This window comes from Lepidochelys kempii, chromosome 2 (genome assembly GCF_965140265.1).
Source record: "Lepidochelys kempii isolate rLepKem1 chromosome 2, rLepKem1.hap2, whole genome shotgun sequence".
Classification (NCBI taxonomy): Eukaryota; Metazoa; Chordata; order Testudines; family Cheloniidae; genus Lepidochelys; species Lepidochelys kempii.
This window is the reverse complement of record NC_133257.1, coordinates 94,673,849-94,700,572: the sequence shown is the minus strand read 5'-3', so window position 1 is coordinate 94,700,572 and position 26,724 is coordinate 94,673,849. Positions and strand designations below refer to the sequence as shown.

At 42.6% G+C, this 26,724-nt stretch overlaps 1 protein-coding gene across 10 annotated transcripts in view; it reads left to right on the top strand.

Moving 5' to 3' along the window:
* LOC140906869 (cadherin-19-like) overlaps positions 1 to 26,724 on the top strand; it is a 169,266-nt gene that overhangs the window by 67,174 nt on the left and 75,368 nt on the right. The window contains exon 1 of one of the 10 annotated variants that reach the window (XM_073331702.1): positions 344 to 362. The exons of the other annotated variants lie outside the window; for them this stretch is intronic. The gene's annotated coding sequence lies outside the window, so the exon portion shown is untranslated. Of the gene's footprint in view, positions 1 to 343; positions 363 to 26,724 lie in introns of those variants that run through there. 10 annotated transcript variants of the gene reach the window in all.

Sequence of the window (26,724 nt, the reverse complement as noted above, 5' to 3'; positions counted from 1 at the left end):
ACTTTATTTTCCACTAGAAAATAGAAAATAATAAGCTTGTATTTTGCTTGCTGGATCCTTCTGCATTTTAATTCTGGACTCTCAGTGAACTTCAGAGGGGCCTTATGATGTTTAGCACAAAAGTGCCTGTGTTCATACTTTTACTTCCGGCACTGAAAATAGCACGCAGTAAGCAGTGACATACTGTGAGTTTTCAAAACTAAAAGCACAAGTGTCTTACTGGCAGGAAGCTGTAACTTCTAAAATTTTCTGAGGAGGAGGCTGAGAAGTTAAAAGAGAATTCCTTCCTTTTCTTCATCAGATGTTTAATCTGATTTTATACTACTCATTGCTTTAAGACTAGGAGGGCCCGGAGGCCTCAGGTATGTTTGTGATATTTTTTTCTTCATTATCTGTACCAATCAAATGCAAAAATGTTTAACTGAGTGCCTCTAGTATACATCTGAAAGATCTACAAAGGCAAAACCAGAAGCCACTAAAAAACCCTTCAGTAGCCGGGCTCTGCTTCTGTACTCTTTTCTCAAAACTTACTGGGAATCTTGTAATTGTTGGAAACTTGACTTTATTTACTCTGATTCACCTGATGGAGTCATTGACTACACTTGTTCTGTATACCTTGCATGTTAGAACTCTCCTGCTGATTATCAGTCTGTGTCCTGAAAGGCATTCTCTCCTGACAGTTTATGAAAACATCTACTCCATAGTCATCCAGGAGATTTTCTTTTAATATGTTCACAATTTCTGTGACTCTACAGAAATGAGAGAAAAAGCTTCCTGCTGTCTTGAAGAAACACTTAGAAGTGTTATCTGTTCCACAATTCAGCATCCTACTGTAGGAATAAGAAATGTTTAGCCTTCTATGCTGTACATGCACATATCTGATCCTATTTCACTTTATAATTCTATATCTGACAATCAAAATGCCTTTCAGGCTGCAGAAAGTTATTGCTGTGTTTTTATTAGATCTCACGTGTAAAATGGTGCTTGCCCGAAAAACAAGATTTTTCAAACATTAATAGAGTATACCATAAATATATTCTAACTGAGCTTTCCTTTGTAAACCCGCTATTAGCCAGAAGTAAAATTTCCAAGAATATTGGTGGGGTATTTTGCTTTTCTTTCATGTACAACATTTCTGAGGTTAGACTGGACTAAAGAAGACAAGCAGGAAAAAAAGAAGAGGTATTTAATAGTTGAAAATACATCATTTCAATGCAAAATGTATACCAGTGTGTTGAACTTTAAACATCATTGTATTATGAGATATATGGGTTATTATTTCACCACTATAATATATGATAACTTGGAGACAAATTCTGCTCCTATGCAAAAAATCACTTAGTTTCAGTGTCACAATAGTGTTAAGAGTCACAATAGTATAACTAAATACAGAATTCTGTCTGTGGACTCAACCAAGAATGATTGGAGAGATGTATTTTAAAAACTTTGGCTTATCTCTGTTGTACATGATTGAACCAGACAGATAATGTGGTGTGTGTGCGCCTATAGAGCTCTGTTTTTATTGCCTTTTCTCACATTAATTAATTCATCAGACTTATGGCCAACTAATGGACAATGAAATCCATGCATGGAGACATTTTTAATTAAGGGAGGAGTGGAAAGAGTTTAATATCACTTGGGGTATCAACATACACTGAGGAGAGCCATACATAATAGAAGAGGTTAAAACAAATCAGTACATTTGGATTATTATTAGAACTGCAATTTAAACTATTTTTAGCGATGTCAGATATTCTATGAAATGCAGCATTGATTTCATATCTGTGCAGACCAATGTTTAGAGTTTTCACAAATTCTCACAATAATGACTTCCTATTTCAGTGACTACTGAGAATTTATTGACCCAAGTGATAAATATTGACCAAGATCAATAAATCTTGATATTCTCTTATATTCAATAAAAAGTCAATATATGTGCTATGTTTAACAGTTGGAGCTGGATTGATGCCTATAGTTAAGGTTGCCGATCACTTTTCATTTTAATGCTGTGTTTTCAGTTGCTTGTAACTTTATAAATTTTAACTATTTGGGCTGACATTTTCCATGTGTAGTCTCTGTCTCAAGTTCAATTTTACTTAAATTATATTAGGTTTGATCAAAAAAAATGTTTGGCCATTACCAAGAATGTGATTAGTGCAATATTTGCAAACCTCTTTACAGCTTATGTGGTTTGAAACAGAAATTTGAAATGTACAAGGGGGCAATGCTGAGACTGGAGAGATTCAGTCTGTCCCCAAGAAAGACCACACATCTGTCAGGATTATATGCCAGAGAAAAATCTCATTTCCACATGTGCAGTAGAACTTGTTCCACACTTGTCCCTTCATTTTGTGAATGTTCCAACTGCACTGCACCTTGTTCCCAGACCCCATAGAGCCTCTCTTAGTGAATACCTACAACACACAAAGCTAGAGCTCTAGCCAGGGGAACAATTCAACCAAAGATTACCTCCTCCTCCACTTACTGCTATTTCTCCAACACTTTTATCCCAAGAAAATACTCTTTAGCCTAGAAGAGGAGGCACTGGACTTGGATACAAGACCCCAGGTTACTAGCATTAATCACAACCCTTAGCTCATGCCCCTACCTTAGGAATAAGGCAAACATATGTTCCCCATTTTACAGAGAAAGTAACTGAGGATCAGAGAGCTTGCAGAAGATCTTGCACTGGGCAAATTGGAAATACAACCCAAGTTTCTAATATGGCAGAGTCATATGTTATTCCTTTAAGCATATTGCCTATTGAAATGAATATGACAAATATATGCAACTAGCTATGGTATCTTTAAAATGGGGTTACTCCTACATACTTCCTTTGAAAGACACAAATGATAAGGGCTAAATAAATGAAAGCTTCGTTAACAAAAAGCATTCAGGACCCCTAACTCTCACTCTGTTCTCTAATCACTGTATCACTCTTCTCTATGAACCAGGAATAGAATTCAGGAATCCAGAGTCTCAGCATTGTGCTGGTGTCTAGCGAATAACTGTGTGACCAACTGGCAAAAAGTGTATCATTTTGCCATCAAATGACTGATGTACATGGGGCATAACATCCTATTTCTATCAGTTGATTGAGTTACTACTCATTTAGGTGAAGAGGTAAATCAAACCATGCTAATGACCCATGTGGGAAGTTGTTACCCAACTGATTTTTCTTTTCTTTTTTAAATCTCATAAGAAATTTTAAAAATCTGCATTTTTTTTTGGTTTGTATTTAAGGATGCAAAATCAAGTTAAGAAATGCTAGAATTAAGGTTGCCCAAACAACTTCAATTCTGCCCCCTTGTGCATTATGATACAGTCTAATTATTTACTCACAAACTCTTTTTGCAGAGGCAACTTTAATTTTGGCATTTTCTAACATCTGAATGTTTGACATTGTAACTTAAAAATATTTGTGTGTTTGGTATGGAATTATTGCATACTAGGAGCAAAATCCAATTCCCATTAAAGTCAATAGCAACACAATATTTGACTTTGGTGAGAAGAAGTGTTGGCCCTATGCATTCATTATTAGGATAATTCAATTCTAGCAAGGCTAAAATTCTTCTGCTAAATCAACTTTGTTCCATCGTTTCCTAATTCCCTTAAGGATCAGCTTATTTACCCAGAGCAGCATGAAGTAAGATAAGAACATAAGAACAGCCATACTGGGTCAGAGCAAAGGTCCATCTAGCCCAGTATCCTGTCTTCTGACAGTGGCCAATGCCAGGTGCCCCAGAGGGAATGAACAGAACAGGTAATCATCAAGTGATGCATCCCTTGTTACACATTTCCAGTTTCTGGTAAACAAAGGCTAGGGACACCATCCCTGCGCATCCTGGCTAATAGCCATTGATGGACCTATCCTCCATGAATTTATCTAGTTCTTTTTTTAACCCTGTTATAGTCTTGGCCTTTACAACATCATCGGACAAAAAGTTCCACAGGTTGACTGTATGTTGTGTGAAAAAATATTTCCTTTTGTTTCTTTTAAACCTGCTGCCTATTAATTTCATTTGGTGACCCCTAGTTCTTATGTTATGAGAAGGAGTAAATAACACTTATTTACTTTCTCCACACCAATCATGATTTTATAGACCTCTAGCATATCCCCCCTTAGTCATCTTTCCCCCCCCTAAGCTGAAAAGTCCTAGTCTTATTAATCTCTCCTCATATGGCAGATGCTCCATACCTCTGATCATTTTTGTTGCCCTTTTCTGAACCTTTTCCAATTCCAAAATATATTTTTTTGAGATGAGGCGACCACATCTGTACACAGTATTCAAGATATGGGTGTACCAAGGATTGATATAGAGGCAATGAGATATTTCCTGTCTTAATATCTATCCCTTTCTTAATAATTCAACATTGTTTGCTTTTTTGACTGGAGTGGACGTTTTCAGAGAACTATCTGTAATGACTCCAAGATTTCTTTCTTGAGTGGTAATAGCTAACTTTTTGTTGCCAAGTCACCCAGTTTTGAGATCCTTTTGTAGCTCTTTGCAGTCTGCCTGGGATTTAACCATCTTGAGTACTTTTGTATCTGCAAATTTTGCCACCCCACTATTTACCTCTTTTTCCAGATCATTTATGAATATATTGGCTAGGACTGGACCCAATACAGATCCGTGGGGGACACCACTATTTACCTCTCTCCATTCTGAGAGCTGACCATTTACTCCTACCCTTTGTTTCCCATCTTTTAACCAGTTCCCAATCATGAGAGGACCTTCCCTCTTATCCCATGACAGCTTACTTTGCTTAAGAGCCTTTGATGAGGGACCTTGTCAAAGGCTTTCTTAAAAGCTAAGTACACTATATCTACTGGATCCCCCTTGTCCACATGCTTGTTGACCCCCTCAAAGAATTCTAATAAATTTGAGAGGCAAGATTTCCCTTTACTAAAACCATGTTGACTATTCCCAAACAAATTACGTTCATCTATGTGTCTGACAATTGTTCCTTACTATAGTTTCAACCAGTTTGCCCGGTACTGAAGTCAGGCTTACAAGCCTGTAATTGGCGGGGTCACCTCTGGTGCCCTTTTTAAAAATTGGCATCACATTAGCTATCCTCCAGTCGTTTGGTACAGAAGCAGATTTAAATAGTTAGTTACAGACTACAGTTCATAGTCCTGCAATTTCACATTTGAGTTCCTTCAGAACTCTTGGTGAATATCATCTAGTCCTAGTGACTTATTACTGTTTAGTTTTTCAATTTGTTCCAAAACCTCCTCTAATAACACCTCAATCTGGGACAGTTCCTCAGATTTTTCACCTAAAAAGAATGGCTCAGGTTTGGGAATCTCCCTCAAATCCTCAACCATGAAGACCGACGCAAAGAATTCATTTAGTTTTGCCACAATTGCCTTATCCTTCAGTGCTCCCTTAGCATCTTGATTGTTCAGTGACCCCACTGGTTGTTTAGCAGGCTTCCTGCTTCTGATGTACTTATTTATTTATTTTGCTATTACTTTGAGTCTTTAGCTAGCTGTGCTTCAAATTCCTTTGGGGCCTTCCTAATTATATTTTTACTCTGCATTTGCCAGAATTTATGCTCCTTCCTATTTTTCTCACTAGGATTTAATATCCACTTTTTAAAGGAGGCATTTTTGCCTCTCACTTCTTCTTTTACTTTGTTGTTTAGACATGGGGGTTCTTTTTTGGTTCTCTTAGTAGGTTTTTTTAATTTGGGATATACATTTAAGTTGAGCCTTTATTTTGGTTTCTTTCAAAAGTTTCCATGCAGCTTGCAGGGATTTTACTTTTGGTGTGGATAACAATTGTTAGGTCCTTTTACCTTGAAGTTAGATTCCTCATGGTCATGTCAACTGAACATTTTATTCCTACAAATGTATTAAAAATGAGTAACAACCCTAAATGTAAAATGGCACCATAACCTTTTCCCCCTCAGTCATATAGATTGTATAGACCATATTTAATTTATTCATTCTTTGCAGGTATTTCTATAGCACCTACCACCATACAATCTGCAGTCTAAGTCCTCTACACTGCAAGCAATAAAACTGCCCAAATATAGCATAGGGTGCCAGCATACCTTTCCAACACAGCCACTTTACAGAATGGAGACTGGAAAATGTGAACATAATTAATTGTTGGAACAGCTTAGCTAAGGATATGGTGGATTCTCCATCACTTGCAGTGTTTAAGTGAAGGCTGAATGTCTTTCTAAAAGAGATGCTATATTTGAAACAGAAGTTAGGGGGGAAAATATTAGGGGACGTTCTTTGATCTTGGATCATAATAATGCTCCCTCCTGGCCTTAAAAATATAAATAAAACTATGAGTCTACAGAAATCCTGCCAATAGATTGAATTCCAGGGATATTAGTAGAAGCTGGTAGAAACATGATTGAGAAAAATTTCAATAATTTGAAGAAATACTGAAATTTACCAGGTTTAGATCTCAGGAAAAAAAGTTAACCAAAAAAACCCAAGGCAAAGAGGTGTGTTATATAGCATTTTCTCAGTGTACTCAAGTTGAGGTTGACATGTATTTTTGGTACGGTCACAGGTTTGGATACTACATAAAATGCTTTGGTGTCCTAGTCCCCTAGACTCTCACCTTGGGGAAAATTAGCTTAAGAGTTCCAATCCAATGAAAATGTTGTGATATATTAAAAGATGAGAAATGTGAACATGTACTGAACTAGTGGTCATTTCTCAGAGATTTGTAGATAAGCAGCACCCTGAATTTTATCCAGAAGATAGCCAGGCATCACAGGACAAATATTATGTATGGTCTTTATTCACAAAATAGAGCACTAGGAAACAAGACTGAAAAAACAGAGTGGGAGAAAGAGGGGTTATGTTTCCTAGTGTTATATTTTATGTGTATATAAATAAAATAATCTCAATATTTTGTAGTATATATAACAAAATATTTAATCTATCAGATCTGAAATATAAATATTACAATAGGTGTAGCAAGTTATGTTTAGAAATAAATTCACATATACACTCTGAGGCCTGGTCTACACTATGGGGTTAGGTCGAATTTAGCCGTGCTAGGTCGATTTTAAAATGACTGCATCCACACAACCAACCCCATTCTGTCGACTTAAAGGGCTCTTCAAATTGACTTTTGTACTCCTCCCCCATGAGGGGAGTAGCACTAAAATCGACCTTGCTTGGTCGAATTTGGGGTAGTGCAGATGCAAATGGACAGTATTGGCCTCTGGGAGCTATCCCAGAGTGCTCCATTGTGACTGCTCTGGAAAGCACTTTGAACTCCGATGCACTAGCCAGGTACACAGGAAAAGCCTCAGGAACTTTTGAATTTCATTTGCTGTTTGGTCAGCATGGCTAACTCAGCAATACAGGTGACCATGCAGTCCCCACATAACTGCAAACAAGCTCCAGCATGGACCGAAAAGGAGACACTGGATCTGAATGCTGTATGGGGAGAAGCATCTGTGCAGGCAGAACTCTGATCAAAAAGAAGAAATGCATATATATTCGCCAAAATCTCACTGAGCATGTTGGAGAGAGGCTACAACAGGGACACACAGCAGGATGCATGAAAGTTAAGGAGCTCAGGCTAGCCTACCAAAGGAAAAAGGAGGCAAATGGTCACTCCACATCAGAGCCACATACATGCCACTTCTATGATCAGCTACATGCCATTGTAGGAGGGGGACCCTACCGCTACCCTACCACTGTCTGTGGACACCTGCAAGGGGGAGAGTCTCATACAAACAGGGAGGAGGATTTTGTGGATGAGGAAGAGGATAATGTTCAGCCGGCAAGCGGTGAATCCATTCTCCCTGGTAGCCAAGACCTTTTCATCACCCTGGAGCCAATACCCTCCAAATGCTGGATCCCCAACCCTGAAGCTGGAGAAGGCACCTCTGTTGAGTGCACATTTGTAACTACATTACAGGGTTTAAAAAAAGAAATAATGTTTAATTTGCCCCGAAGCATTGGGATGCATTCGTGGCCAGTATAGCTACTGGAAAAGTCTGTTCACATGTCTGGAGATGGAGCGGGAATCCTCCAGGGACTTCTTCATGAAGCTCTCCTGGAGGTACACTGAAAGTATTCTGGACTCATTGCAGCACAAAGCATGGCAGCGAATGGTCCTGGGTTTTGGTCATATTCTAGCAACATTCGGTCTATATCTTTCTGCGTTAGCCTCAGGAGAGTGATATCATTCATGGTCACCTGGTTGAAATAGGGGAAGTTTTGTAAGGGAACAGTAAAAAGGACCCTGTTCATGCTGGTCTGTTTGTGCTTGGCTAAAAGGGATCTTCCCAGAGATGGGATTGGGGGTGGGGGGGGAGGTGTGTGCTGCACATCCACCCAAACACCACAGCCCCTCCTTTTAAATGTGAAGGCCAAAACCATTGCTTGCTATGGAAAAGGATGGCACTGCAGTTTGAAACCATTCCCACATGTTATGCATAAGAAGCCAACCCCACGTACCCTTTGCCTTACCATGGCTGCTGCATGGAAACCAAATTCTGTTGCCCAGCTGTATGTAATGTGTCACCATACTGTCAAGTGCTCAATATAAAAGGCAAAATGCAACCTTGTACCTAAAGCACATGTGCTGTCTGCTGTGAATTGCTTGATTCACTGTGCAAGAGTCTCCTTTTTGTTCTCAGAAATGTATCTTACATTTTATTCTCCCTTTTTATCTCCCCACACGTGCAGATGTTTCTAGGCTCCCCCTATCATCTCTGTCCCTGAGGTTATTGCCTATTAGAAGGCGGGAAAAAACAAAAAAACAAAACCATACACTCACGATAACATGTTTTCTGAGCTCATGCAGTCCTCCCACACTGATAGGGCACAGCTGAATGCATGGAGCCATTCAGTGTTAGAGGCTAGGAAAGCATTAAGTGAGTGCGAAGAGCAGAGGCAGGAGGTGGTGTTAAGGCTAATGGGGGAGCAAATGGACATGATGAAGCATCTGGTGCAGCTGTAGGAAATCCAACAGGAGCACAGACCCCCCACTGCATCCAATCTATGACTGCCTGACGTCCTTCCCAAGTTCCATATTCTCCTCACCCAGATGCCCAAGAATGCAGTGGGGCGGGGGAAGGCTCCGGGCACCCAGCCACTCCAGAGGACGGCCCAAGCAATAGAAGGCTGTCATTGAAACACTTTGCTTATTGTAGCCACACTACAAATCAATGTGGCCTTGTCCTTTCCTCCTCCCCCATCCCACCCTACCCAGGCTACCTTGTCAGTTCTCTTTTTTTTTTTTTTTAATTAAGAAATAATGCATGGTTTCAAAAGAATAGTTACTTTATTTTGAAGGGGGAAGGGTGGTTGGCTTACAGAGAATTAAAAACCAAAAAAGGGGAGGGTTTGCATCAAGGAGAAATACACACAACTGTCACACCAAAGCCTGGCTCATCATGAAACTGGTTTTCAAAGCCTCTCTGATGCGCAGCGTGCCTTGCTGTGCTCTTCTAATTGCCCTGGTGTCTGGCTGCTCAAAATAGGATGCCAGGCGATTTGCCTCAACCTTCCACATAAATGTCTCCCCTTACTCTCACAGATATTATGGAGCACACAGCAAGCAGCAGTAACAATGGGAATGTTGGTTGAGCTGAGATCTGACCTAGTCAGCAAACAGCACCAGCGAGCTATTAAACATCCAAAGGCACATTCTACCACCATTCTGCACTTGCTCAGCCTATAGTTGAGCTGCTCCTTACTACTGTCCAGGCTGCCTGTGTATGGCTTCATGACCCATGGGAGCAAGGGTTAGGCTGGGTCCAAGGATAACTGTTGGCATTTCAACATCACTAACAGTAATTTTCTGGTCTGGGAAGTAAATCCCTTTTTGCAGCTGCTCAAAGAGCCTGGAGTTCCTAAAGATGTGAGCGTCATGCACCTTTCCTGGCCATCCCACATTAATGTCAGTGAAATGTCCCTTGTGATCCACCTGTGCTTGCAGCACCACTGAGAAGTATCCCTTGTGGTTTATGTACTGGTTGGCAAGGTGGTCCAGTGTCAAGATAGGGATATGCGTTCCATCGATCGCCCCACCACAGTTAGGGAAACCCATTGTAGCAGAGCCATCCACTATGACCTGCACATTTCCCAGAGTCACTACCCTTGATAACAGAACATCAATGATGGCATTGGCTACTTGGATCACAGCAGCCCCCCACAGTAGATTTTCCCATTCCAAATGGATTCCCAACTGACCGGTAGCAGTCAGGCATAGCAAGCTTCCACAGGGCTAATAACCACTTGTTTCTCAGCTGTGAGGGCAGCTCTCATTTTGATATTCCTGTGCTTCAGGGCAGGTGAAAGCAACTCAGAGTTCCAGGAATGTGGTATTACGCATGCGAAAATTTCTCAGCCATGGTGAATCATCCCATACCTGCAACACTACGCGGTCCCACCAGTCTGTGCTTGTTTGCTGGGCCCAGAGTCGGCGTTCCACTGTATCAACCAGCCCCACTGCCACCATCATGTCCCAATTGCCACAGCCTGTGCTTTCAGAAATATCTGTGTCCATATCCTCATCAAACTCGTCCTTGTGCTGGTGTCTTAGCCGGGTTCTGCATATACTCCAGGATAATGCGTGAGGTGTTTACAATGCTCACAACAGCAGCAGTGAGCTGAGCAGGCTCCATGCTTGCCATGGTATGGTGTCTGCCGGAGAGCAGAGTTGCAGCGGAAGCGGTGGATGTCAACAACATGGAGAAATTTGCTATTGAGACTGAGCTCATTTACAAGAGCAGGAGAGCACAGTTGTAGCGGAAGCAGTGGATGATGGTTAGCAGTCGTACTGCTCCTTCTGCTGACAGCAGCACCCAGGACGCAACAGCAGAAGTGACAGTAAGCTGAGCTGAGCAGGCTCCATGCTTGCCGTGGTATGGCATCTGCACAGAAAAAAAGGCGCTAAATGATTGTTTGCCATTGCTTTCACTGAGGGAGGTGCAACTAATGACATGTACCCAAAACCACCCACGACAATGTGTTTGCCCCATCAGGCATTGGGAGCTTAATCCAGAATTCCAATTGGCAGCAGAGACTGCGGGAACTGTGTAATAGCTACGCACAGTGCGCCACTCCATGAGTCTATGCTAGCCATGGTAGTGAGGACACACTCCAACTTAATGCGCTTATTGTGGACATACACAATTGACTGTATAAAAAGAGATTTCTAAAGATCAACTTCTATAAAATCGACCTAATTTCGAAGTGTAGACATACCTTTAGAGGGCACAATTGTGTCCCACAGTACATGCCAGCACAGAGGAATAATTGGGGGGCAGGTATGAAGAGCTTTCTTGTTTCCCTGCATGAACTACCCATATTGCAGGTTGCCACATGGAAGACAGAAGAGCCCATGTGGTGCCATTATTCACCCTCCCATGCAAGTGTGAGAGGCGTCGATAAGCGTAAATTAGGAATAGACAGTGACTTGATTCTGCCTCCCCCAATGCACAAGCCATCACAACTGTGTTGCTGCAGCGTGGGAAGTAATCTCCACCAGATCCCGGGCTAGTGTAGATTCCTTTTTTCCTGGAGCCTGGGGGAAACCAGAGATCGTATTGTGTTTCCATCCATGGTTGGGCTGCCCCTTTTCCAGAGCTTGTGCTAAACCCACAATCTATCTTAGTGTACTTATTAAAGTATCTACATTATTAAATCAGAATTAAATTATTTGAGAATGTGCTTGCACTTTAAATGCACATGTAAGGGCACGCACTCCTCAAACTTTTTGTACGTTATGTAAAGGTAGTTTAGGGCCCAGATCTGTTTGCATTGAAGTCAGAAAGCAAAAATGAGTTCAGTAGTAACAGGATCAATCCCTAAAAAATGCCACTGGAAACTTTACCATGGTTATTCACAAAACATCAAAAAGAGTTCCCTTTTGAATGTTGAAAGATGAAGAGTTTTCATTTTACCTCTTCTGATACTATGAAATAGCTTCAGCTACAGTATGTCTTCAAGGCCCGTGGAAAATTGAACTCTTTTCCCAGAGTGTTTAAAGCAATAGAAGTGGCCACAATCTCTTTATACAAAATGACTCTTTACTTGAGGGAGATAGAAAACATTGTCAATTAAAGTACCAACATTTTTTCAGTGACTGGATTTCTGCTGCTGCTTTTTAAGTTCTTATATCTTCTTTTCTGTTGAATTCTCAATAATGCTTTAAAATAAGGCTCCCAACATTTCTTAAGGCACACTTGTAGCCTACATTTTGTGTTTTCAAAAATTTCGTATTCGTGATCGAGGGCTAAATTGTGGCTTTTTCCAAGTGCCAAGATGTTAGCGAGGCCATATTTTGGCCCTAACGGTGGGCAAGTTAGCATCTTTTTATTTCATTCATGGTATAGCTCTGGAAAATAAAAACAAATTCCATACAAATTAAAAAGATGTTAGCCAGTCCTACATAAAGAAAATCTGTCTCCCCCACCCCCCCAACAACAAATGTAACAAATTGAATTGGTTTCAAAAGGCCAGATTAGATTGCTGATGTGCAGGGCTATTTTCATAAAGAAACTGACCCATGAAATATATAAAAAGCATTTGGAAATATCACATGGAGACAGACTGTGATGATGGTTCAGCTTTTCATGTGTGCATTTGAGAAATATGCTAATGTTATAAAATAAGGCCTTTTTGAACAGCATAAGACAAGTAGTGTTTTGTGTATAAAATATTATGCTTTTCAGTTCTTTAGCTCAGTCTTTAATCATTCAGTTATCCTTTTGTGAAAAGCTTTTCTCCTTTGAAAGCTTAAGGGAAAACGAGACCTGAACCTGAAGTACAGCTATATAAAAATACAGAATATTGTAAGAAAGGTATATAAAAATATGATAATAGATAGTGGTGTTATAAGCTGCATGTAACCATATCATTAATGGAAGCTCAGTGAACCCTGAGATGCTTATCCAGGGGGTCAGGTTGTGAGCCCTTTTTTCACATTTGTGAGCAGTTACTTACCTAAATCATTCTGTTACTGTCAATGGGATTATCTTTGCAAGTAACTGCTCACTCTTAGGAATAATGTGGTGGCAGTTTGATCCTAGTTAGCAAGCTTTTTACACTTGGACAATACTAAAGATTTCATAATTTAAAGAAAACACCTCCACATATTTTTCAAAGTCTTTCCAGGTACATTGCACTTTTTTGACCTGAATTATTTTAAATATACAAAATGTCTGACTGGAACAACTAAGCAATAATGTTAACAGCTGTAACAGCAGCTATGTAAACAAAGCAAGAGGCATCTTTACAGAAACTCTTATATCTCTGTCAAGGTTCCTTCCCCACTCTGAACTCTAGGATACAGATGTTGGGACCTGCATGAAAACCTCCTAAGCTTACTTTTACCAGCTTAGGTTAAAACTTCCCCAAGATACCAGCTATTTTACCCTTTGCCCTTGGACTTCCACTGCCACCACCAAACGTTTATCTGGGTTTATTTATTAGGAAAGCGTGGTTTGGAAATGTCTTTCCCCCCCCCCCAAATCCTCCCAACCCTTGCACCCCACTTCCTGGGGAAGATTTGGTAAAAATCCTCACCGATTTGCATAGGTGACCACAGACCCAAACCCTTGGATCTTAAGAACAATGAAAAAAGCATTCTGTTTCTCACAAGAAGAATTTTAATAGAAGAAACAGTAAAAAGAATCACCTCTGTAAAATGAGGATGGTAAATACCTTACAGGGTAATTAGATTCAAAACAGAGAATCCCTCTAGGCAAGACCTTAAGTTACAAAAAAGACACACAGACAGGAATATTCATTCTATTCAGCACAGCTATTTTCTCAGCCATTTAAAGAAATCATAATCTAACACATATCTAGCTAGATTACTAACTAAATTCTAAGACTCCATTCCTGTTCTGTCTCCGGCAAAAGCATTACACAGACCAAATTGTTATGTTTGTGTTGAGGACACATTTCCATATATACCTCTGCAAAGGGAGGGATACACTTCCTTTCACATACTCCTGATCTTGGGGAGTGCTGGGGCAGAGGGTTGAACTAACCACCAGCAAAAGTAAGAGCAGCAGCATTACAATCTGCTGTGATTTACTGGAAATATTGCACTAAACAGGCTTGAGACACTAACATGATAAATTCCTTCACACACAAAAATAAGAACATGAAAAGATAGACTTAAGGGATTTTTAGTCTTGTCCAAAAAAGACGTTTTTCCATTCTTTTGATACTTGAGAAAAGGGAAGGGTTGATTGTTTTAGCGTTTCAATTCAGGAAAAACATCCAAGAGATCAGCTGTTTATCCAAATCTTATCTGAACATCTTCAGTTTTAAAACTGAGCTAGGAAATAATGTAGCCAACAAAATAATATTTTTTAAGTCACCAAACATTCTCCCAAGCTGGAGAAAAAGAACAAACAAACTTGGATTTGGGTAACATTTTTTCCCATTCTTATTTGTCTGAACAGATTTATCCATCTTTACCTGAGATACATGATATACATAAGGTATAAACTAGGAACTACCCAGGTTTAAACTCTAATTTAAAGAGTAACATCTTAAAAATTATGGTCTTCTTTACTATTATTATAAACACTGAAGTAAGTGGGACTGCTTAAAATAAAGAGATATGCAATTTGAGGAAGGAGATCAGAATCAGACACTAAAAAAATAGGTTGAGTCATTTAAAATAGGACTGGATAAAGCACTAGCTAATCTAAGGGAGGAAATATTTCACTAGCATGGGGATAGACAAGATGACTAAGTATTTATCCAGAGAGGAACAATCATTGGGGGGGGGGGGCAGGGAAGAGAGAGAGAGAGAGAAAGAAAATAGGACTCTGCAGTCCAATGGTTAGAGTACTCTCCTGGGGGGTGGGAGACCCGGGGCCCAGTCTCCCGGTTCCAGTCACTCTTTTGTTATTTATCCACAGTGGAACACCTTCAGCAGAGGAAACCCAATTCAGAATATCGCATAGCTCAATGGTTAGAGTACCCCTTGGAGAGGTGGTTCACTTCTTTTTTCCCCCTTCTGGCCGAGAAGGAGGAATTGAACCTAGATCTCATTTCCACCATCCATAAAATTATTTGGATATTGTGTTCTGGAAAAGCCTATTTGATAGCTAATCTTCAGGTATCAGGTATTTGATTGCAGCATTTTGGCATAATTAGCCTAAATACTGGCAACAAGGAAAGTAGGGGTGCAAAGGTGGCATAAAGCTCATATTTTTGCTTAACTGGTCTTGGGCTGGGTGGGTATGGACACAGTGCCTGTATTCTGGTCTACTTTATACCAGCTAGCCAAGTGCTCAGGGAGATACATGGCAGTTAGACAGAAAGTCCCTACAAAAGTATTGGGGTCATAAAGGCTAGTTTAGGAGCATCCCTATACCACCTAAGAAGCTCCCTACATCAGGATGATCAGTCCGAGGACATTTATACCAGATGTAGGGATAGTTTTTGCAGGATAAATGTTTTTATAGTACAGAAGCTGGGCCCTTATGTAGAGGTTGGGAGATGACAAGCGTAACATTTTTCTCCTGAAGAGTGAACATGGACTAAGTAAATATAATGTATTTCCCACCATGAATGGTGTATTTCAGTCATCACATCTGGGTATCTCTAGTCACATTTCCTCTCCCCTACAAACATTAGTTTATATCAAATTTTGTTTGGTTTGAAGTCAGATAAACAATTAAATTCCTTACCACCAAAATCCTTAAACAGGACAAGGTTGACAAAACAGCATTAGTGAACTCTTATATGCATGTACCTACTCCATATTGTATACCTATTAGAGCCTGTAGCACAGTGACCAATTACTGAGCACCCCCTTGTGGCCAAGGGCACCTCTACAGTGCCCTGCCTGTTTTTCTCCTTCACAGGGCTCCTTCAACAAATTCTACACAGTCCAAAGAAAAATTAAAACTTTTCCTACCTGGATTCAATTTATTCAGTCCTCAGGTACGCGCTGGCCCTTCAGGCTCCAGTCACATGTCTTTCTGCATTAGGCAGGGGTGTATGTAAGGCTGTTCCAAGCCCTCTTTCCCAATGGTGGGTCACAGCTCAATATCTTGCCCCCCTGAAGTTGCTTCTTCAAGCCAGCTACAGCCTCTCAGGCTTGTTTCCTAGCTTCCTGCCTCCCATGCTCTCAGCTACTCTCTCATCCACACCCTTCCCTGCAGCTGCCTTTTATATAATCAGGTCATACCTTTCAGGTTGGGCTCATCTTGTAATCAGGACTGGCTTAGCCTGAGGCTCTTCAGTCCACCGGCAAGCCACATTGTTACAGAATCTACCTAGCAGATTGTCCATTCCCAGTGTCTTTCTGTTCTCCTGATAAATATATATTGTGAATGGTATCTCACTGTTACTTTCCACTGAAACAATTTTAAGAGCCTCTTAGCAATCGGTATGCCTGTCTTCCATATTTAGAAAGTCAATTTTAATCTGTTTTAAAGGCATGGCAAAAAGCATTGCATGAGAGAGGAACAATGATCTATTGGGTAGGGCACTAGCCTGGATTTAGGACACCTGAGTTCAAGCCCCTGATCCACCATAAATTCCCTGTGTGCATGGGTGCCAGGTTTGTATAATTTTTGGTGGTGCTCAAGCACAGCCATCCTGTCCATAGGACAAACTGGGGCAACCATCCTAGGCCCCACATTTTGGGGGAGCCCACACTTGAGGGGGGATGCGGGGTCCAGGGCAGCCTGGGGAGTTAGCAGGGGGCCTGGCACTGGCAGCAGTGAGCAACCCGGCCCCAGTCTGCCTCGCTCCGCTCTGCTCCGCACTGAAAAAAACCCAGTAACTTATCTAATAATAATAATAGATAATAAATTCAACTCATAATTAATAAAAAATGTGTGTATACTGTATATGAGATTATTACATGAGAAACGAAAATGAATTTGCTTTGGGATTTTACAAGGCATTTATATCATTTAAACACATTTGGTACCCTGAGTAATAATAAAACTTCTTGCAAATCACATAAATAGGGAACCGATGGTCCCCTTCCCTCACTCCATTGCAAAGGCACAGGGGTTATTGCTGGCTGCCCTAGGGCTGTAGAAAACCCTATGGGCAAAACATATGGAAAGAAGGGGATCAATTTATACAGAGGGCTGAAGGGGGACTCCTATAGTGCATTAATTAACACTTAATCAATGCATCACAATTAAATACATTGCAGAGATAAGAACCTGTAATGACAGACTTTACTTCATGAGACGCTCCAGAGAAAGAAGACCCAGATGGAGTAATGGTAGGGAGAATCCTAGGGAGGTCAACGTGCGTGCGTGGTAGAGGGAATGGACAGAGAACAAGAGTAGAGGCAGAGTGGCTGCAGGTTTGACCCAGTCTTCTGCCTCTCCCCTGTGGGTGGAAGCACTGATCACTATCACTATAGGAGGGAACAATAGAATGGAATGCCCAGAAGAATGAATAACTTACAGACAATTTCCTGAAGGGACTCTTACTCTTGCTGAACTTTTCTAGTTCCAACATTTACATTTCTACATAGGGTGGTTTGGCGCACAGAAATAAAAATCTACACATCTTCCATGTGTTTTTGGACAAATGGAAAAAAAACAGGTGCAATTCAAGTGACTTTTAAAATTGCCTATGAAACTGAGTTAACAAAATAAATGAGCTTATGAACAACCAGAAAATATATTTCTCAAGTGAAAAACTAAATGGACTTCTTTGCAAAGAAATTGTAAGTTTTCCTACAGGAAAAGCCACAAAGTGTCTGGAAAGGAAGAGTAGATTGAATTACTTGCCTCTGTGAAATTAAATACCCAGATAATTGCTGTGCCTGTGATGATGATGACCAGGGCTTGCTCACCTGTGGTGTCCCCTCCCCGTGCTGTGGAGGCATGGCCAGGCAGGTCTACATCTGCAAGCAGGCCCCCTGCCTCAGGTGCAGCTCCCATTGGCCGCGGTGGGCAATAGGTTGTGAGCCTCCTGGCCAATGGGCTCGGGTGGGGAGAGGGAATGCAAAGGGAGAGATTGTAGGGAGCTCAGGAGCAGAGGAAACAGGAAAGGAGCTGTCTCGGGAGGCTCAAAGGGAGGGCTCTCTGGAGAGGGGTGATGGGGGCACAGGAGCTGGTGGGTGTCTTTTGGGGAGGCAGGGGCTTGTGTGGGTTTCTGGGTGGTGGGGGGGACTGATGGACAGAGCCAGCTGCATCCCGGGTCTGCTCTGTGGTGGGGGCGGGACTGTTGTTCTAGCCCCCCAAGGAATCCCCTTCTGTACTCTATATTTTATGCCAGCCCCTGCGTGCCCATTGCTGCTCCTTTCCCCTCCCTCAGGCTCCATCTCTCTGTCCCCACAACCAGTGGCGGATTAAAGATTTTGCCGCCCCTAAGCTCTGAAATAATTCCCGACCCCCCCGCCCCAGCTCACCTCCACTCTGCCTCTGCCTCCTCCCCTGAGTGCGCTGCTGGGTCCTGCTTCTCCCTGCCAGTGCTTGTGCTCGAAACAGCTTCACAAAGGAGGGGAGAAGTGGGGGGAACACAGAGCACTCAGGAGAGGAGGTGGGGCCAGGGAGGGGATTTGGGGAAGGGGACCAATAGGGGCAGGGAGAGGGCGAGGGATGGGGGTGGGGAAGGGGTGGAGTTGGGGCGGGGCCAGGGGCGGAGGGCACGAACCCACGCCGGGGGAAGCGGCCTCTGGCTGCTATTATAAATTTGCTGCCCCTGCAAATTTGCTGGCCTAGGCATTAATACGCCGCTGCCCACAACCCCCCGGCTGTGTCTGTGCATCTCTGTCTGACAGTGACAGACTCCTGCTGCTATCTCTGCCCGGGGCTGAAAGCTGCTGCCTGTGGCTCCCTCCCCCTCCCTGCTGTGGAGGCGTGTCCAGGCAGCTCTGGCACCTGCCCCTCACAGCTCCCATTGGACAGGAGCTGGGTCAGCACTGGGGACGGAGGGGGGACAGACAGATGGAGCCGGAGACTCACTTCCGCTGAGACTCACCTCCGCTGACATACAGGGATGCTGGGAGGCGGGGGGGAAGCTGCTTGTGGGGAGGTGGGGGAGCTGTCCTCAAGGTGAGAGCACCCCACGTTGCTGACCCAGGGCACGGGGCCCCACAAAGTGCGGGGCCTGTGGCCCAAACATTGGTGGAGCCGGGCCCACCTTTATGAATACTGATGGATCACAGGCACCACGGGCCAATATAACTCGCTGCCTATGCCTGTGTTACTTTGGGCAAGTCAACTTGGTCTCTGTGTCTCAGTTCCCCATCTTTAAAGTGGGGATAATAGAACTTCCCTACCTCACAGAGGTGCTGGGAGGATAACTATATTAGTGATTGCAAGACACTCAGTACAATAATGCCTAAGACAGAAAAATAGAATATTGGTAACATCCAGAATGGAGGCTAAACCCAAAATGTATTTAATTCTCTCTCAGGACCCTGTGTTTTTTGATGGCAAAACACATTAGGACCAACAATTGACCTAAATCTCAAGTTGGCCCTCTGCATAAATTTATTCCAGAATAGTCATTTAAAATTCCCTCTCCTCAATCTGCTTCAGCAAAGCGTCAGTATAATGTTTGATGTACTGTGAAAGTACAGCTAACTGCTCCTTTTGGCCTTGATGAGCATGAGTTCTACATTGTTTACCAAGAGCACCTGCACATCTCCTAACGCTTTGGGTGGGATTTTCAAAAACTTTGTATCCATTCACATCAGTGGGAATTACTATGATGTCAGTTGGAGTGGTCAGGCCAAAGCTGCATGCTTGGGAAAATCCTTGTCAAAATTTTCAAAAGTGCCATCTAATTATGAGCATCCAACTGTAGACCCCCTGGGCCAGACTTTTTCTTTGAGATAAACTCCATAGTGAGACAGGATCAGAAATCTAGAAGGGCCTATAGCATATCTCTAAGAGATCTCCCCAGATAGGAATTCCTACACAGTGGTGTAGCCCTGAGTGGGCATAGAGCCAGTATAAGAAGCACATCATCTCCTGCAGTTTCCAGCATAGAAGGCATGTAGTGGGTGGGAAGGAATGAGGAAGGGGTGTAGAACAGAATCTAACCCTTAGGACCTTCACTAGGAGATTCTGACGGTTCACAGATCCCGCTGACTTGTGGGTGCTCACAAAATCAGCTGTCCATATCTAACATTAGTCACCTGAAATCAGAGGCACCCAAAACTGGAGGCCAACAACTGATCCATGTAAGCTGTGCTAGGGGTAAGGTACACCGCCTTTATTGCCCCTCAGTTCTCAGGGTGACTGGGGACACTGGTGTACCTGAAAGCATCTGAAGGTCTTCTCTAATTGATTTCCATTGCACGTGACCCCAACAGTCCATTCCACCAGTGGAGGACTGCCATAGTGTAATCCTCCCTTTTCTCTATCTATGCTTCCTACCCTGAAAATCTTCTTATGCAAAGAGAATATGTTTGGGAAATGGAAGGTGCTGTTGTCTTGTGAGCCAGCCTTAAACTGGGGTGAATCACGGGATTCCACGCTAAGAGTATAGTGTAGGTGTTGGTCTGTCAACAGTAAGAAGTTCTCATGGGGAGGGAATGGAGAGAGATCACAAGTACAGCTCACCCTAAACTGTGAACACAAGGTGACAGTAAGGTTAGAATATTTAAAATAATGAAAGCAATAGTCTCAGGTCCCCACCTCTGCTACCCATATCAAGCACGCCATATTAAAGTAAGTGGAGTCGTCAGAAACCCCAAGAGAAAGTGACATAGCTCCATGGGAGAATCTAGTGGTCCCATGAAATTACACATCTAGGCTATTAGATTTTATAGTATGGGTTATATAAAATGATGAAAGCTAGAGATAGGAAAAGACTTAATCGATCATCTAGTCCAGTGGTTCCCAAACTTGTTCTGCTGCTTGTGCAGGTAAAGCCCCAGGCAGGCTGGGCCAGTTTGTTTACCTGCTGCATCTGCAGGTTCGGCCAATCGCAGCTCCCAGTGGCCACGGTTCGCTGCTCCAGGCCAATGGGAGCTGCTGGAAGCGGCGGCCAGTAAGTCTCGGCCCGCGCCGCTTCCAGCAGCTCCCATTGGCCTGGAGCAGCGAACTGCGGCCACTGGGAGCCGCAATCGGCCAAACCTGCGGATGTGGCCAGTAAACAAACCGGTCCGGCCCACCAGGGGCTTTACCTGCACAAGCGGCAGAACAAGTTTGGGAACCACTGATCTAGTCCATCTCCCTGCCAGTGTAGGGTTGGTTCCAATCGTACATTTAATCTTATATACAAAGATTATGAATAGTTAGAACAAGTTAGGGCAATTAAAACAAAGTGGCCTATATTCTCCACTGCTTTTGCACCTAGTGTAATCATTTACACTTGTGGTTTTCAACCTGTGGTCCGCAGAACCCTGGGGGTCCACAGACTATGTCTAAGATTTCCAAAGGGGTTCGCACCTCCCTTTGAAATTTTGTAGGGATCTGCAAATGAAAAAAAGGTTGAAAACCACTGGTTTACACTATGGGAAGTCGGTTTCACATGCTAACCAATCAGAATGGTAGCATTTTAAACATATCACAGTTATAAATGACTGCAGGGAAATGAACCCAGTTCTCACATATGAAATTATGCATAGATCAAAGAACACACTTATAAGTGATAAGTGGTCAGAACTAGTGTGTGACCTCCATACAATTAATAGTCAAAGATCTGGTGTTAGAGACTATAACAGGCTGCTTGGAAGGCCAAGCTACCTAGCAATTGGCATGCCTGACCTCTGGCCCCTTGTTTCCCTCCTTGAGTTGCCTCATTTTTGTAGGTGGTGGGGTAGCGGACACGGGCCCACCCTCTCCTCTGGGTCCCTGCCCAGGGCCTGTATGAGTCAACCCTTGAACAGGGAGCCCTACCACCAGGGAGTCTAAATCCTGCTCCCTGGGCTACTTTCTTCCAATGTCTCTTCAGTCTGGGGCATGGACCCTTCAGTCGAATTTGCTGGGGTGGCTTTCCTCCTATAGCGTCCTCTCATGGATCTTGGGTGTCACCCTGCCATGGTGTTATGGATTGGGAGGGAGGTTGTCTGGCCTAGTAATCAGAGCAGGAGTCCTATGTAGTAGGCAGAGAAGGCATCCAGGTTGGGGAATGAAGGCAAGGGTCAGCACCAGAGTCAACTGTCAGTTACCAGAGCAAGGGGTCAAGCCAGAATCAGAACCAGGAATTGATAATGAGGGTCAGAGCCAAGGTCAGATACCAAATGCCAGAGCACAGTGTCAAGCCAGAGTCAAGATCAGAAGTCAGAGTCGGAGCCAAGACTGGTCACTGAGGATCGGATGTGAGTCATAAGGACAGGAGGAGACGCAAGGATCAACTATGGAGCAGGAGCACAATGGAAACAGGAGCACAGGCAGGAGTAAGGCAGGCACAGAGCAGGTTGAGTGCAAGAGGCAGGTACAAGCAAAGTCCAATACAGCCACAACAGGAAACTACTTTGTTGCTCAAATTTCCTGTTCCTCCTTCTGGTATAAGTAGCACAGTCGGACTGATTGGTGGAGCAGTGTGATCCTCCAATCAGAGCTCCTGTGGGTGGTGTCTTGGCTGGGACTATAGCCTTAGTAGCTTCACAGCCCACTGGTTTCAGCAGCCATTGGGTGGAAGCTAGGATGTGGCAACTGTCTGGGGACCCCAGGCCTGTGTTCCAGATGTGGGACAGGCTCCTTTGGGCAGGGAAGCTGCAAATTTAGTGAGACCAAACCCCACAATGTCTCTGGGCTTCAGTTACAGAGACTCCTAGGTATCTTCCACAATCACCCTTGGCTAGGGGGACAGTATGTGCTCAGGCAGGTAGCTCCTACCTCTTTACCAGTCAGCAATGAACTAAGCCAGGCTCTCTCCTTTTCTCCCCCTCCAGAACTGGCATTGGCTGCATGTATAAGAGGGCAGGGCTAGCTGGGCCCAAAGACTCTCTTTAACTCCTGCCATGCTGGTGGGCAGTTTCTCTGCTTCATCACAGAGACAAATACATAGAGAAGCAAGCCACTTCTCTGAACTAATGGTAATGTGTCATTTTTTATTACTTAATTTTGACACATTCCATCTTGACATCACAGAACATAACAGATGACTGCATCACATCACACATATTCCAACATAACAGAATTCAAATACATCAAAATAAATGGCACATCTCATGACATACTGATGTAATGCATCAAATATTTTCCAAAAGCCTTTTCCCCTGCCCGGTTGCACAGCTTGCTCATTATTTGGGCAAACAGTGCTCTTCACAAATTATATTTGTGAACTAGAGCAGGGAGAACAGAGGACTGGCCCACCAATTTTCATTAGCTTGCAAAACCAGAAGCACTTTGCCCCCTGCTACTACACTGTCCACGCTATTTTTACAGAGCTTAACTGTTGCACTTCTGAGACCTTTTTTACTATGCTTATCAAAATAAATGTCTAATAAATTAATGACACATATCACATTCTGTACCTTAATATGAAAAGAATTAGTGTTACTGAATTGTGTTCTCCTGTTCCTATCCATCCATCTTGACCTCCTGATTGCCTGAATATCAAACACAAAGTGCTTTTGTGCCAGTACAGGACAATCAAAACACATCTCTTACTATTAAGGAACTGGCACCTATTTATTAAATATATATATACACATTTCATTACACATTCAGTGTACTTTATAGATAATACATAAATAATTAAAAACCTCTACTGTCTGCTGAATCTGAGTTCTGGCTCAGCCAGACAACTGAATTAATTCTTGTCCAATCAGTTACTATGGCAACATTATGGCCTGCCCAATTTTGTCCAGCTCACGATGAATTGTGTTCAGTGGTCACGATCCCTGATTTTTGCAAGAAGGAGAATTATGTGGGGAAAACCAACTTTAAAGGAGAAAGATTATATGGAGAAATTAATTTCATATTGTTTTCCTGTTGTCAGGGTTTACTTTTTGTAGGCAATTGTAAACAATTCTAAAAGGCAATCAAAATTAAAACCATCTTTGTGTGTTTTATACATATATATTTACATACACCTATATGTGTGTCAAAGTTTTTTTGGATGACAGTCAGCCATCAGTGTAGAGGCCAGAGAATGTCCCAATGCAGCACAGTAGCTGAAAGGGGACAGATATAGCTACAAGGCAGGACCACAGGGAGATGTTACACTTTGAGTCTGGCCCAACACCTTTGAAGTTGATTGAAAATACCCATTTGCTTCAAAGGGCTTTGGAGCTGTAAGGCCCAGAAGGTCTCAAACCCAGGCCTGTCGAGTTGCCATGCAAACACTGCCACGCAATGGCAGCTCTAACCGGCTCACAATTCCCTACCCATGCCCGACTGCAGTCACAGACCACAGGCAATCCTGCCTCAAGGGTTTCAATAGACAGCAGCCTCATGGTGCCTAATTGGCTTTCCAAACAACACCCAACTGACCTGATACCTGGTATAGACCCTTGGCCTGATCTGTGACCTGTCTCCAGTCTTACCCTTCTGTCTGAACCTTGGCTTGATCATAGGTCTGACTACTGGCCCTAATACTGACTTCAACCCCAATGGTTGTTCCTACCTACCGAGCTCCTGTCACTAGAAGTGACTACCTTTGTCCAGGATCCTGACAGAAGCAGGGTCTCCTACAGTGCAGCTTTGCATAGGTCACTGTGGCAGGAGTAGTGGTGGAGCTTGGAGAAGTATGACCACTAGGTCCACAATTACACAAATCCAGTTGTCAGAAAAATACAGAGGGCTGCTGAAGTTCATGACCACCATTTGAGTCAGCTCAGGGTGCAGCTGTAGACATAACAGGGCTGAAGAACTACCTCCTACAATCCTGCCCAACACTGGGAAGTAATTTCTATTCATCTAGTCCTCCATAGCTCCTTACACAAAGTCCACTTTAAGCTTTGTGCAGAGTGTGGAAGAAGTGAATGTATAAGAGAGAGGGAATTTAAGGCCTCCTTATGTAACAGATTCCCATTTTTATATAAAAAATCAGTATCAGCATGCAAATAGCATTTTTCTTAATCACCAGTAATATCAACCATTTAGAGGACACAGAATATTTTTCATACTTGTGAAAGTATTTTCTTCCAACTATTGTTTATAACAACTCATTTGAAAATTAAATCAGTTTCCTCATGCAGAATTTACTGACCTCCTCACAAAGACCAGTGTGTTTCCATAGAGTTGCTCATAAACACTATCCCCCTGATAGGATATTTTTTAAGAGTTTGAAATATTTTCTGGAGCAAAGCCCTGCACAAGCACAATAATTTTTGAGAGGCAGAGTCCTTTTCTAAATATGATTATTGTTCACTGTGGATTGAACTCCATGGTGTTATATAAATATTTTATTAATTGTTACGAATTATACCTCACAGGTCATGGACACAAACTGCTGCAAATTATACCTGATAGGTCACGCACAGGAACTGCTACGAATTATACCCGATAGGTCACGTACAGTTCGAGTCTAGGCTGAGGCACACGAACAAAGTCCACAACTGCAGAGTTCCCAAAGATACTAAGTTTATTACGCTCAAGCATGGTGCCCCACTGCTAATCAGGAGGGGACCCCGAATGCAGGTTATACAGATATTATATACCTTTTAGCAAAGCATGTTGCCCTCGTGCATCAGAAACCTTAGCCAATAGACAAACCCTTCCCTTATCTACCACCTATCCCTGCTAAGTGCATCCCCCGTGCTAAACCATTACTTCAACTACACAACATGGTTTTAAAGCAATGCACTAGTAGCCTTTCTTATCAGGATGGGAGGCTCGCATCAAGGCCAGGAGGCAGGGAGTTAGGAACAGACAAAGAACAGAAACCGGGAGTCAAGACAGGCTGGAAACAAGGGGTGGGGGGGAGGGTTCACAGGAATGCAATATCTAAGGAACACTCCTCCTGGTGCATGATGTGTTTGCTTTTAGACAATGGTGGGCCCCAAACCAAAATGAAGTCACATATGCTAACTTTTCCTTAAAATAATAATTATAGTAATTAAATGAACTTTACAAATCAGTATGAGAGAAAGCAAACCAGGTCATAGCTAGTCTGAGTCTCCTTAATTATTTTCTGACAAGTTACCAAAACCATGTTGTGACAAGTTCAGTCACAGAGACCCTCTTGGGACTGTCACTTGATGTACTGAGACTACCTCTGAGCTCATTTTCTCTACCAGTTTGGGCCTCCAGAACACTATCTTGTTGAGCCAGATATGCTAATCTGCTGCAACACAGACCCAAGGTCTGACCCTCACCCCCAAAGCTGCAGACTTTACTGTAAATGGCTTAGCAAGTGCTCCTGTCTCAAGCACCCAGACACTCAGCTCCAAATGGGATCCAAATACCAAATAAATTTGTTTTATTCTGTATGAAGCTTATGCAGGGTAAACTCATAAATTGTCCACCCTCTATAACACTGATAGAGAGATATGCACAGCTGTTTGCTCCCCCAGGTATTAACCAGTTACTCTGGGTTAATTAATAAGCAAAAGTGGTTTTATTAAATATAAAATTAGGATCTAAGTGGTTCCAAGTAATAACAGATAGAACAAAGTAAGTTACCAAGCAAAATAAAACAAAATAAAACAAAGCACACAAGTCAAAGCCTAATACATTTAAGAAACTGAATACAGGTAAATCTCACTCTCAGAGATGTTTCAATAAGCTTCTTTCACAGACTAGACTCGTTCTTAGTCTGGGCTCAATAATTTCCCCTGGTACAGTTCTTGTTAGTTCCAGATCAGGTGGTAACGAGGGGATTTATCATGACTGGCAACCCCCTTTATTATGTTCCATTCCCTTTTATGG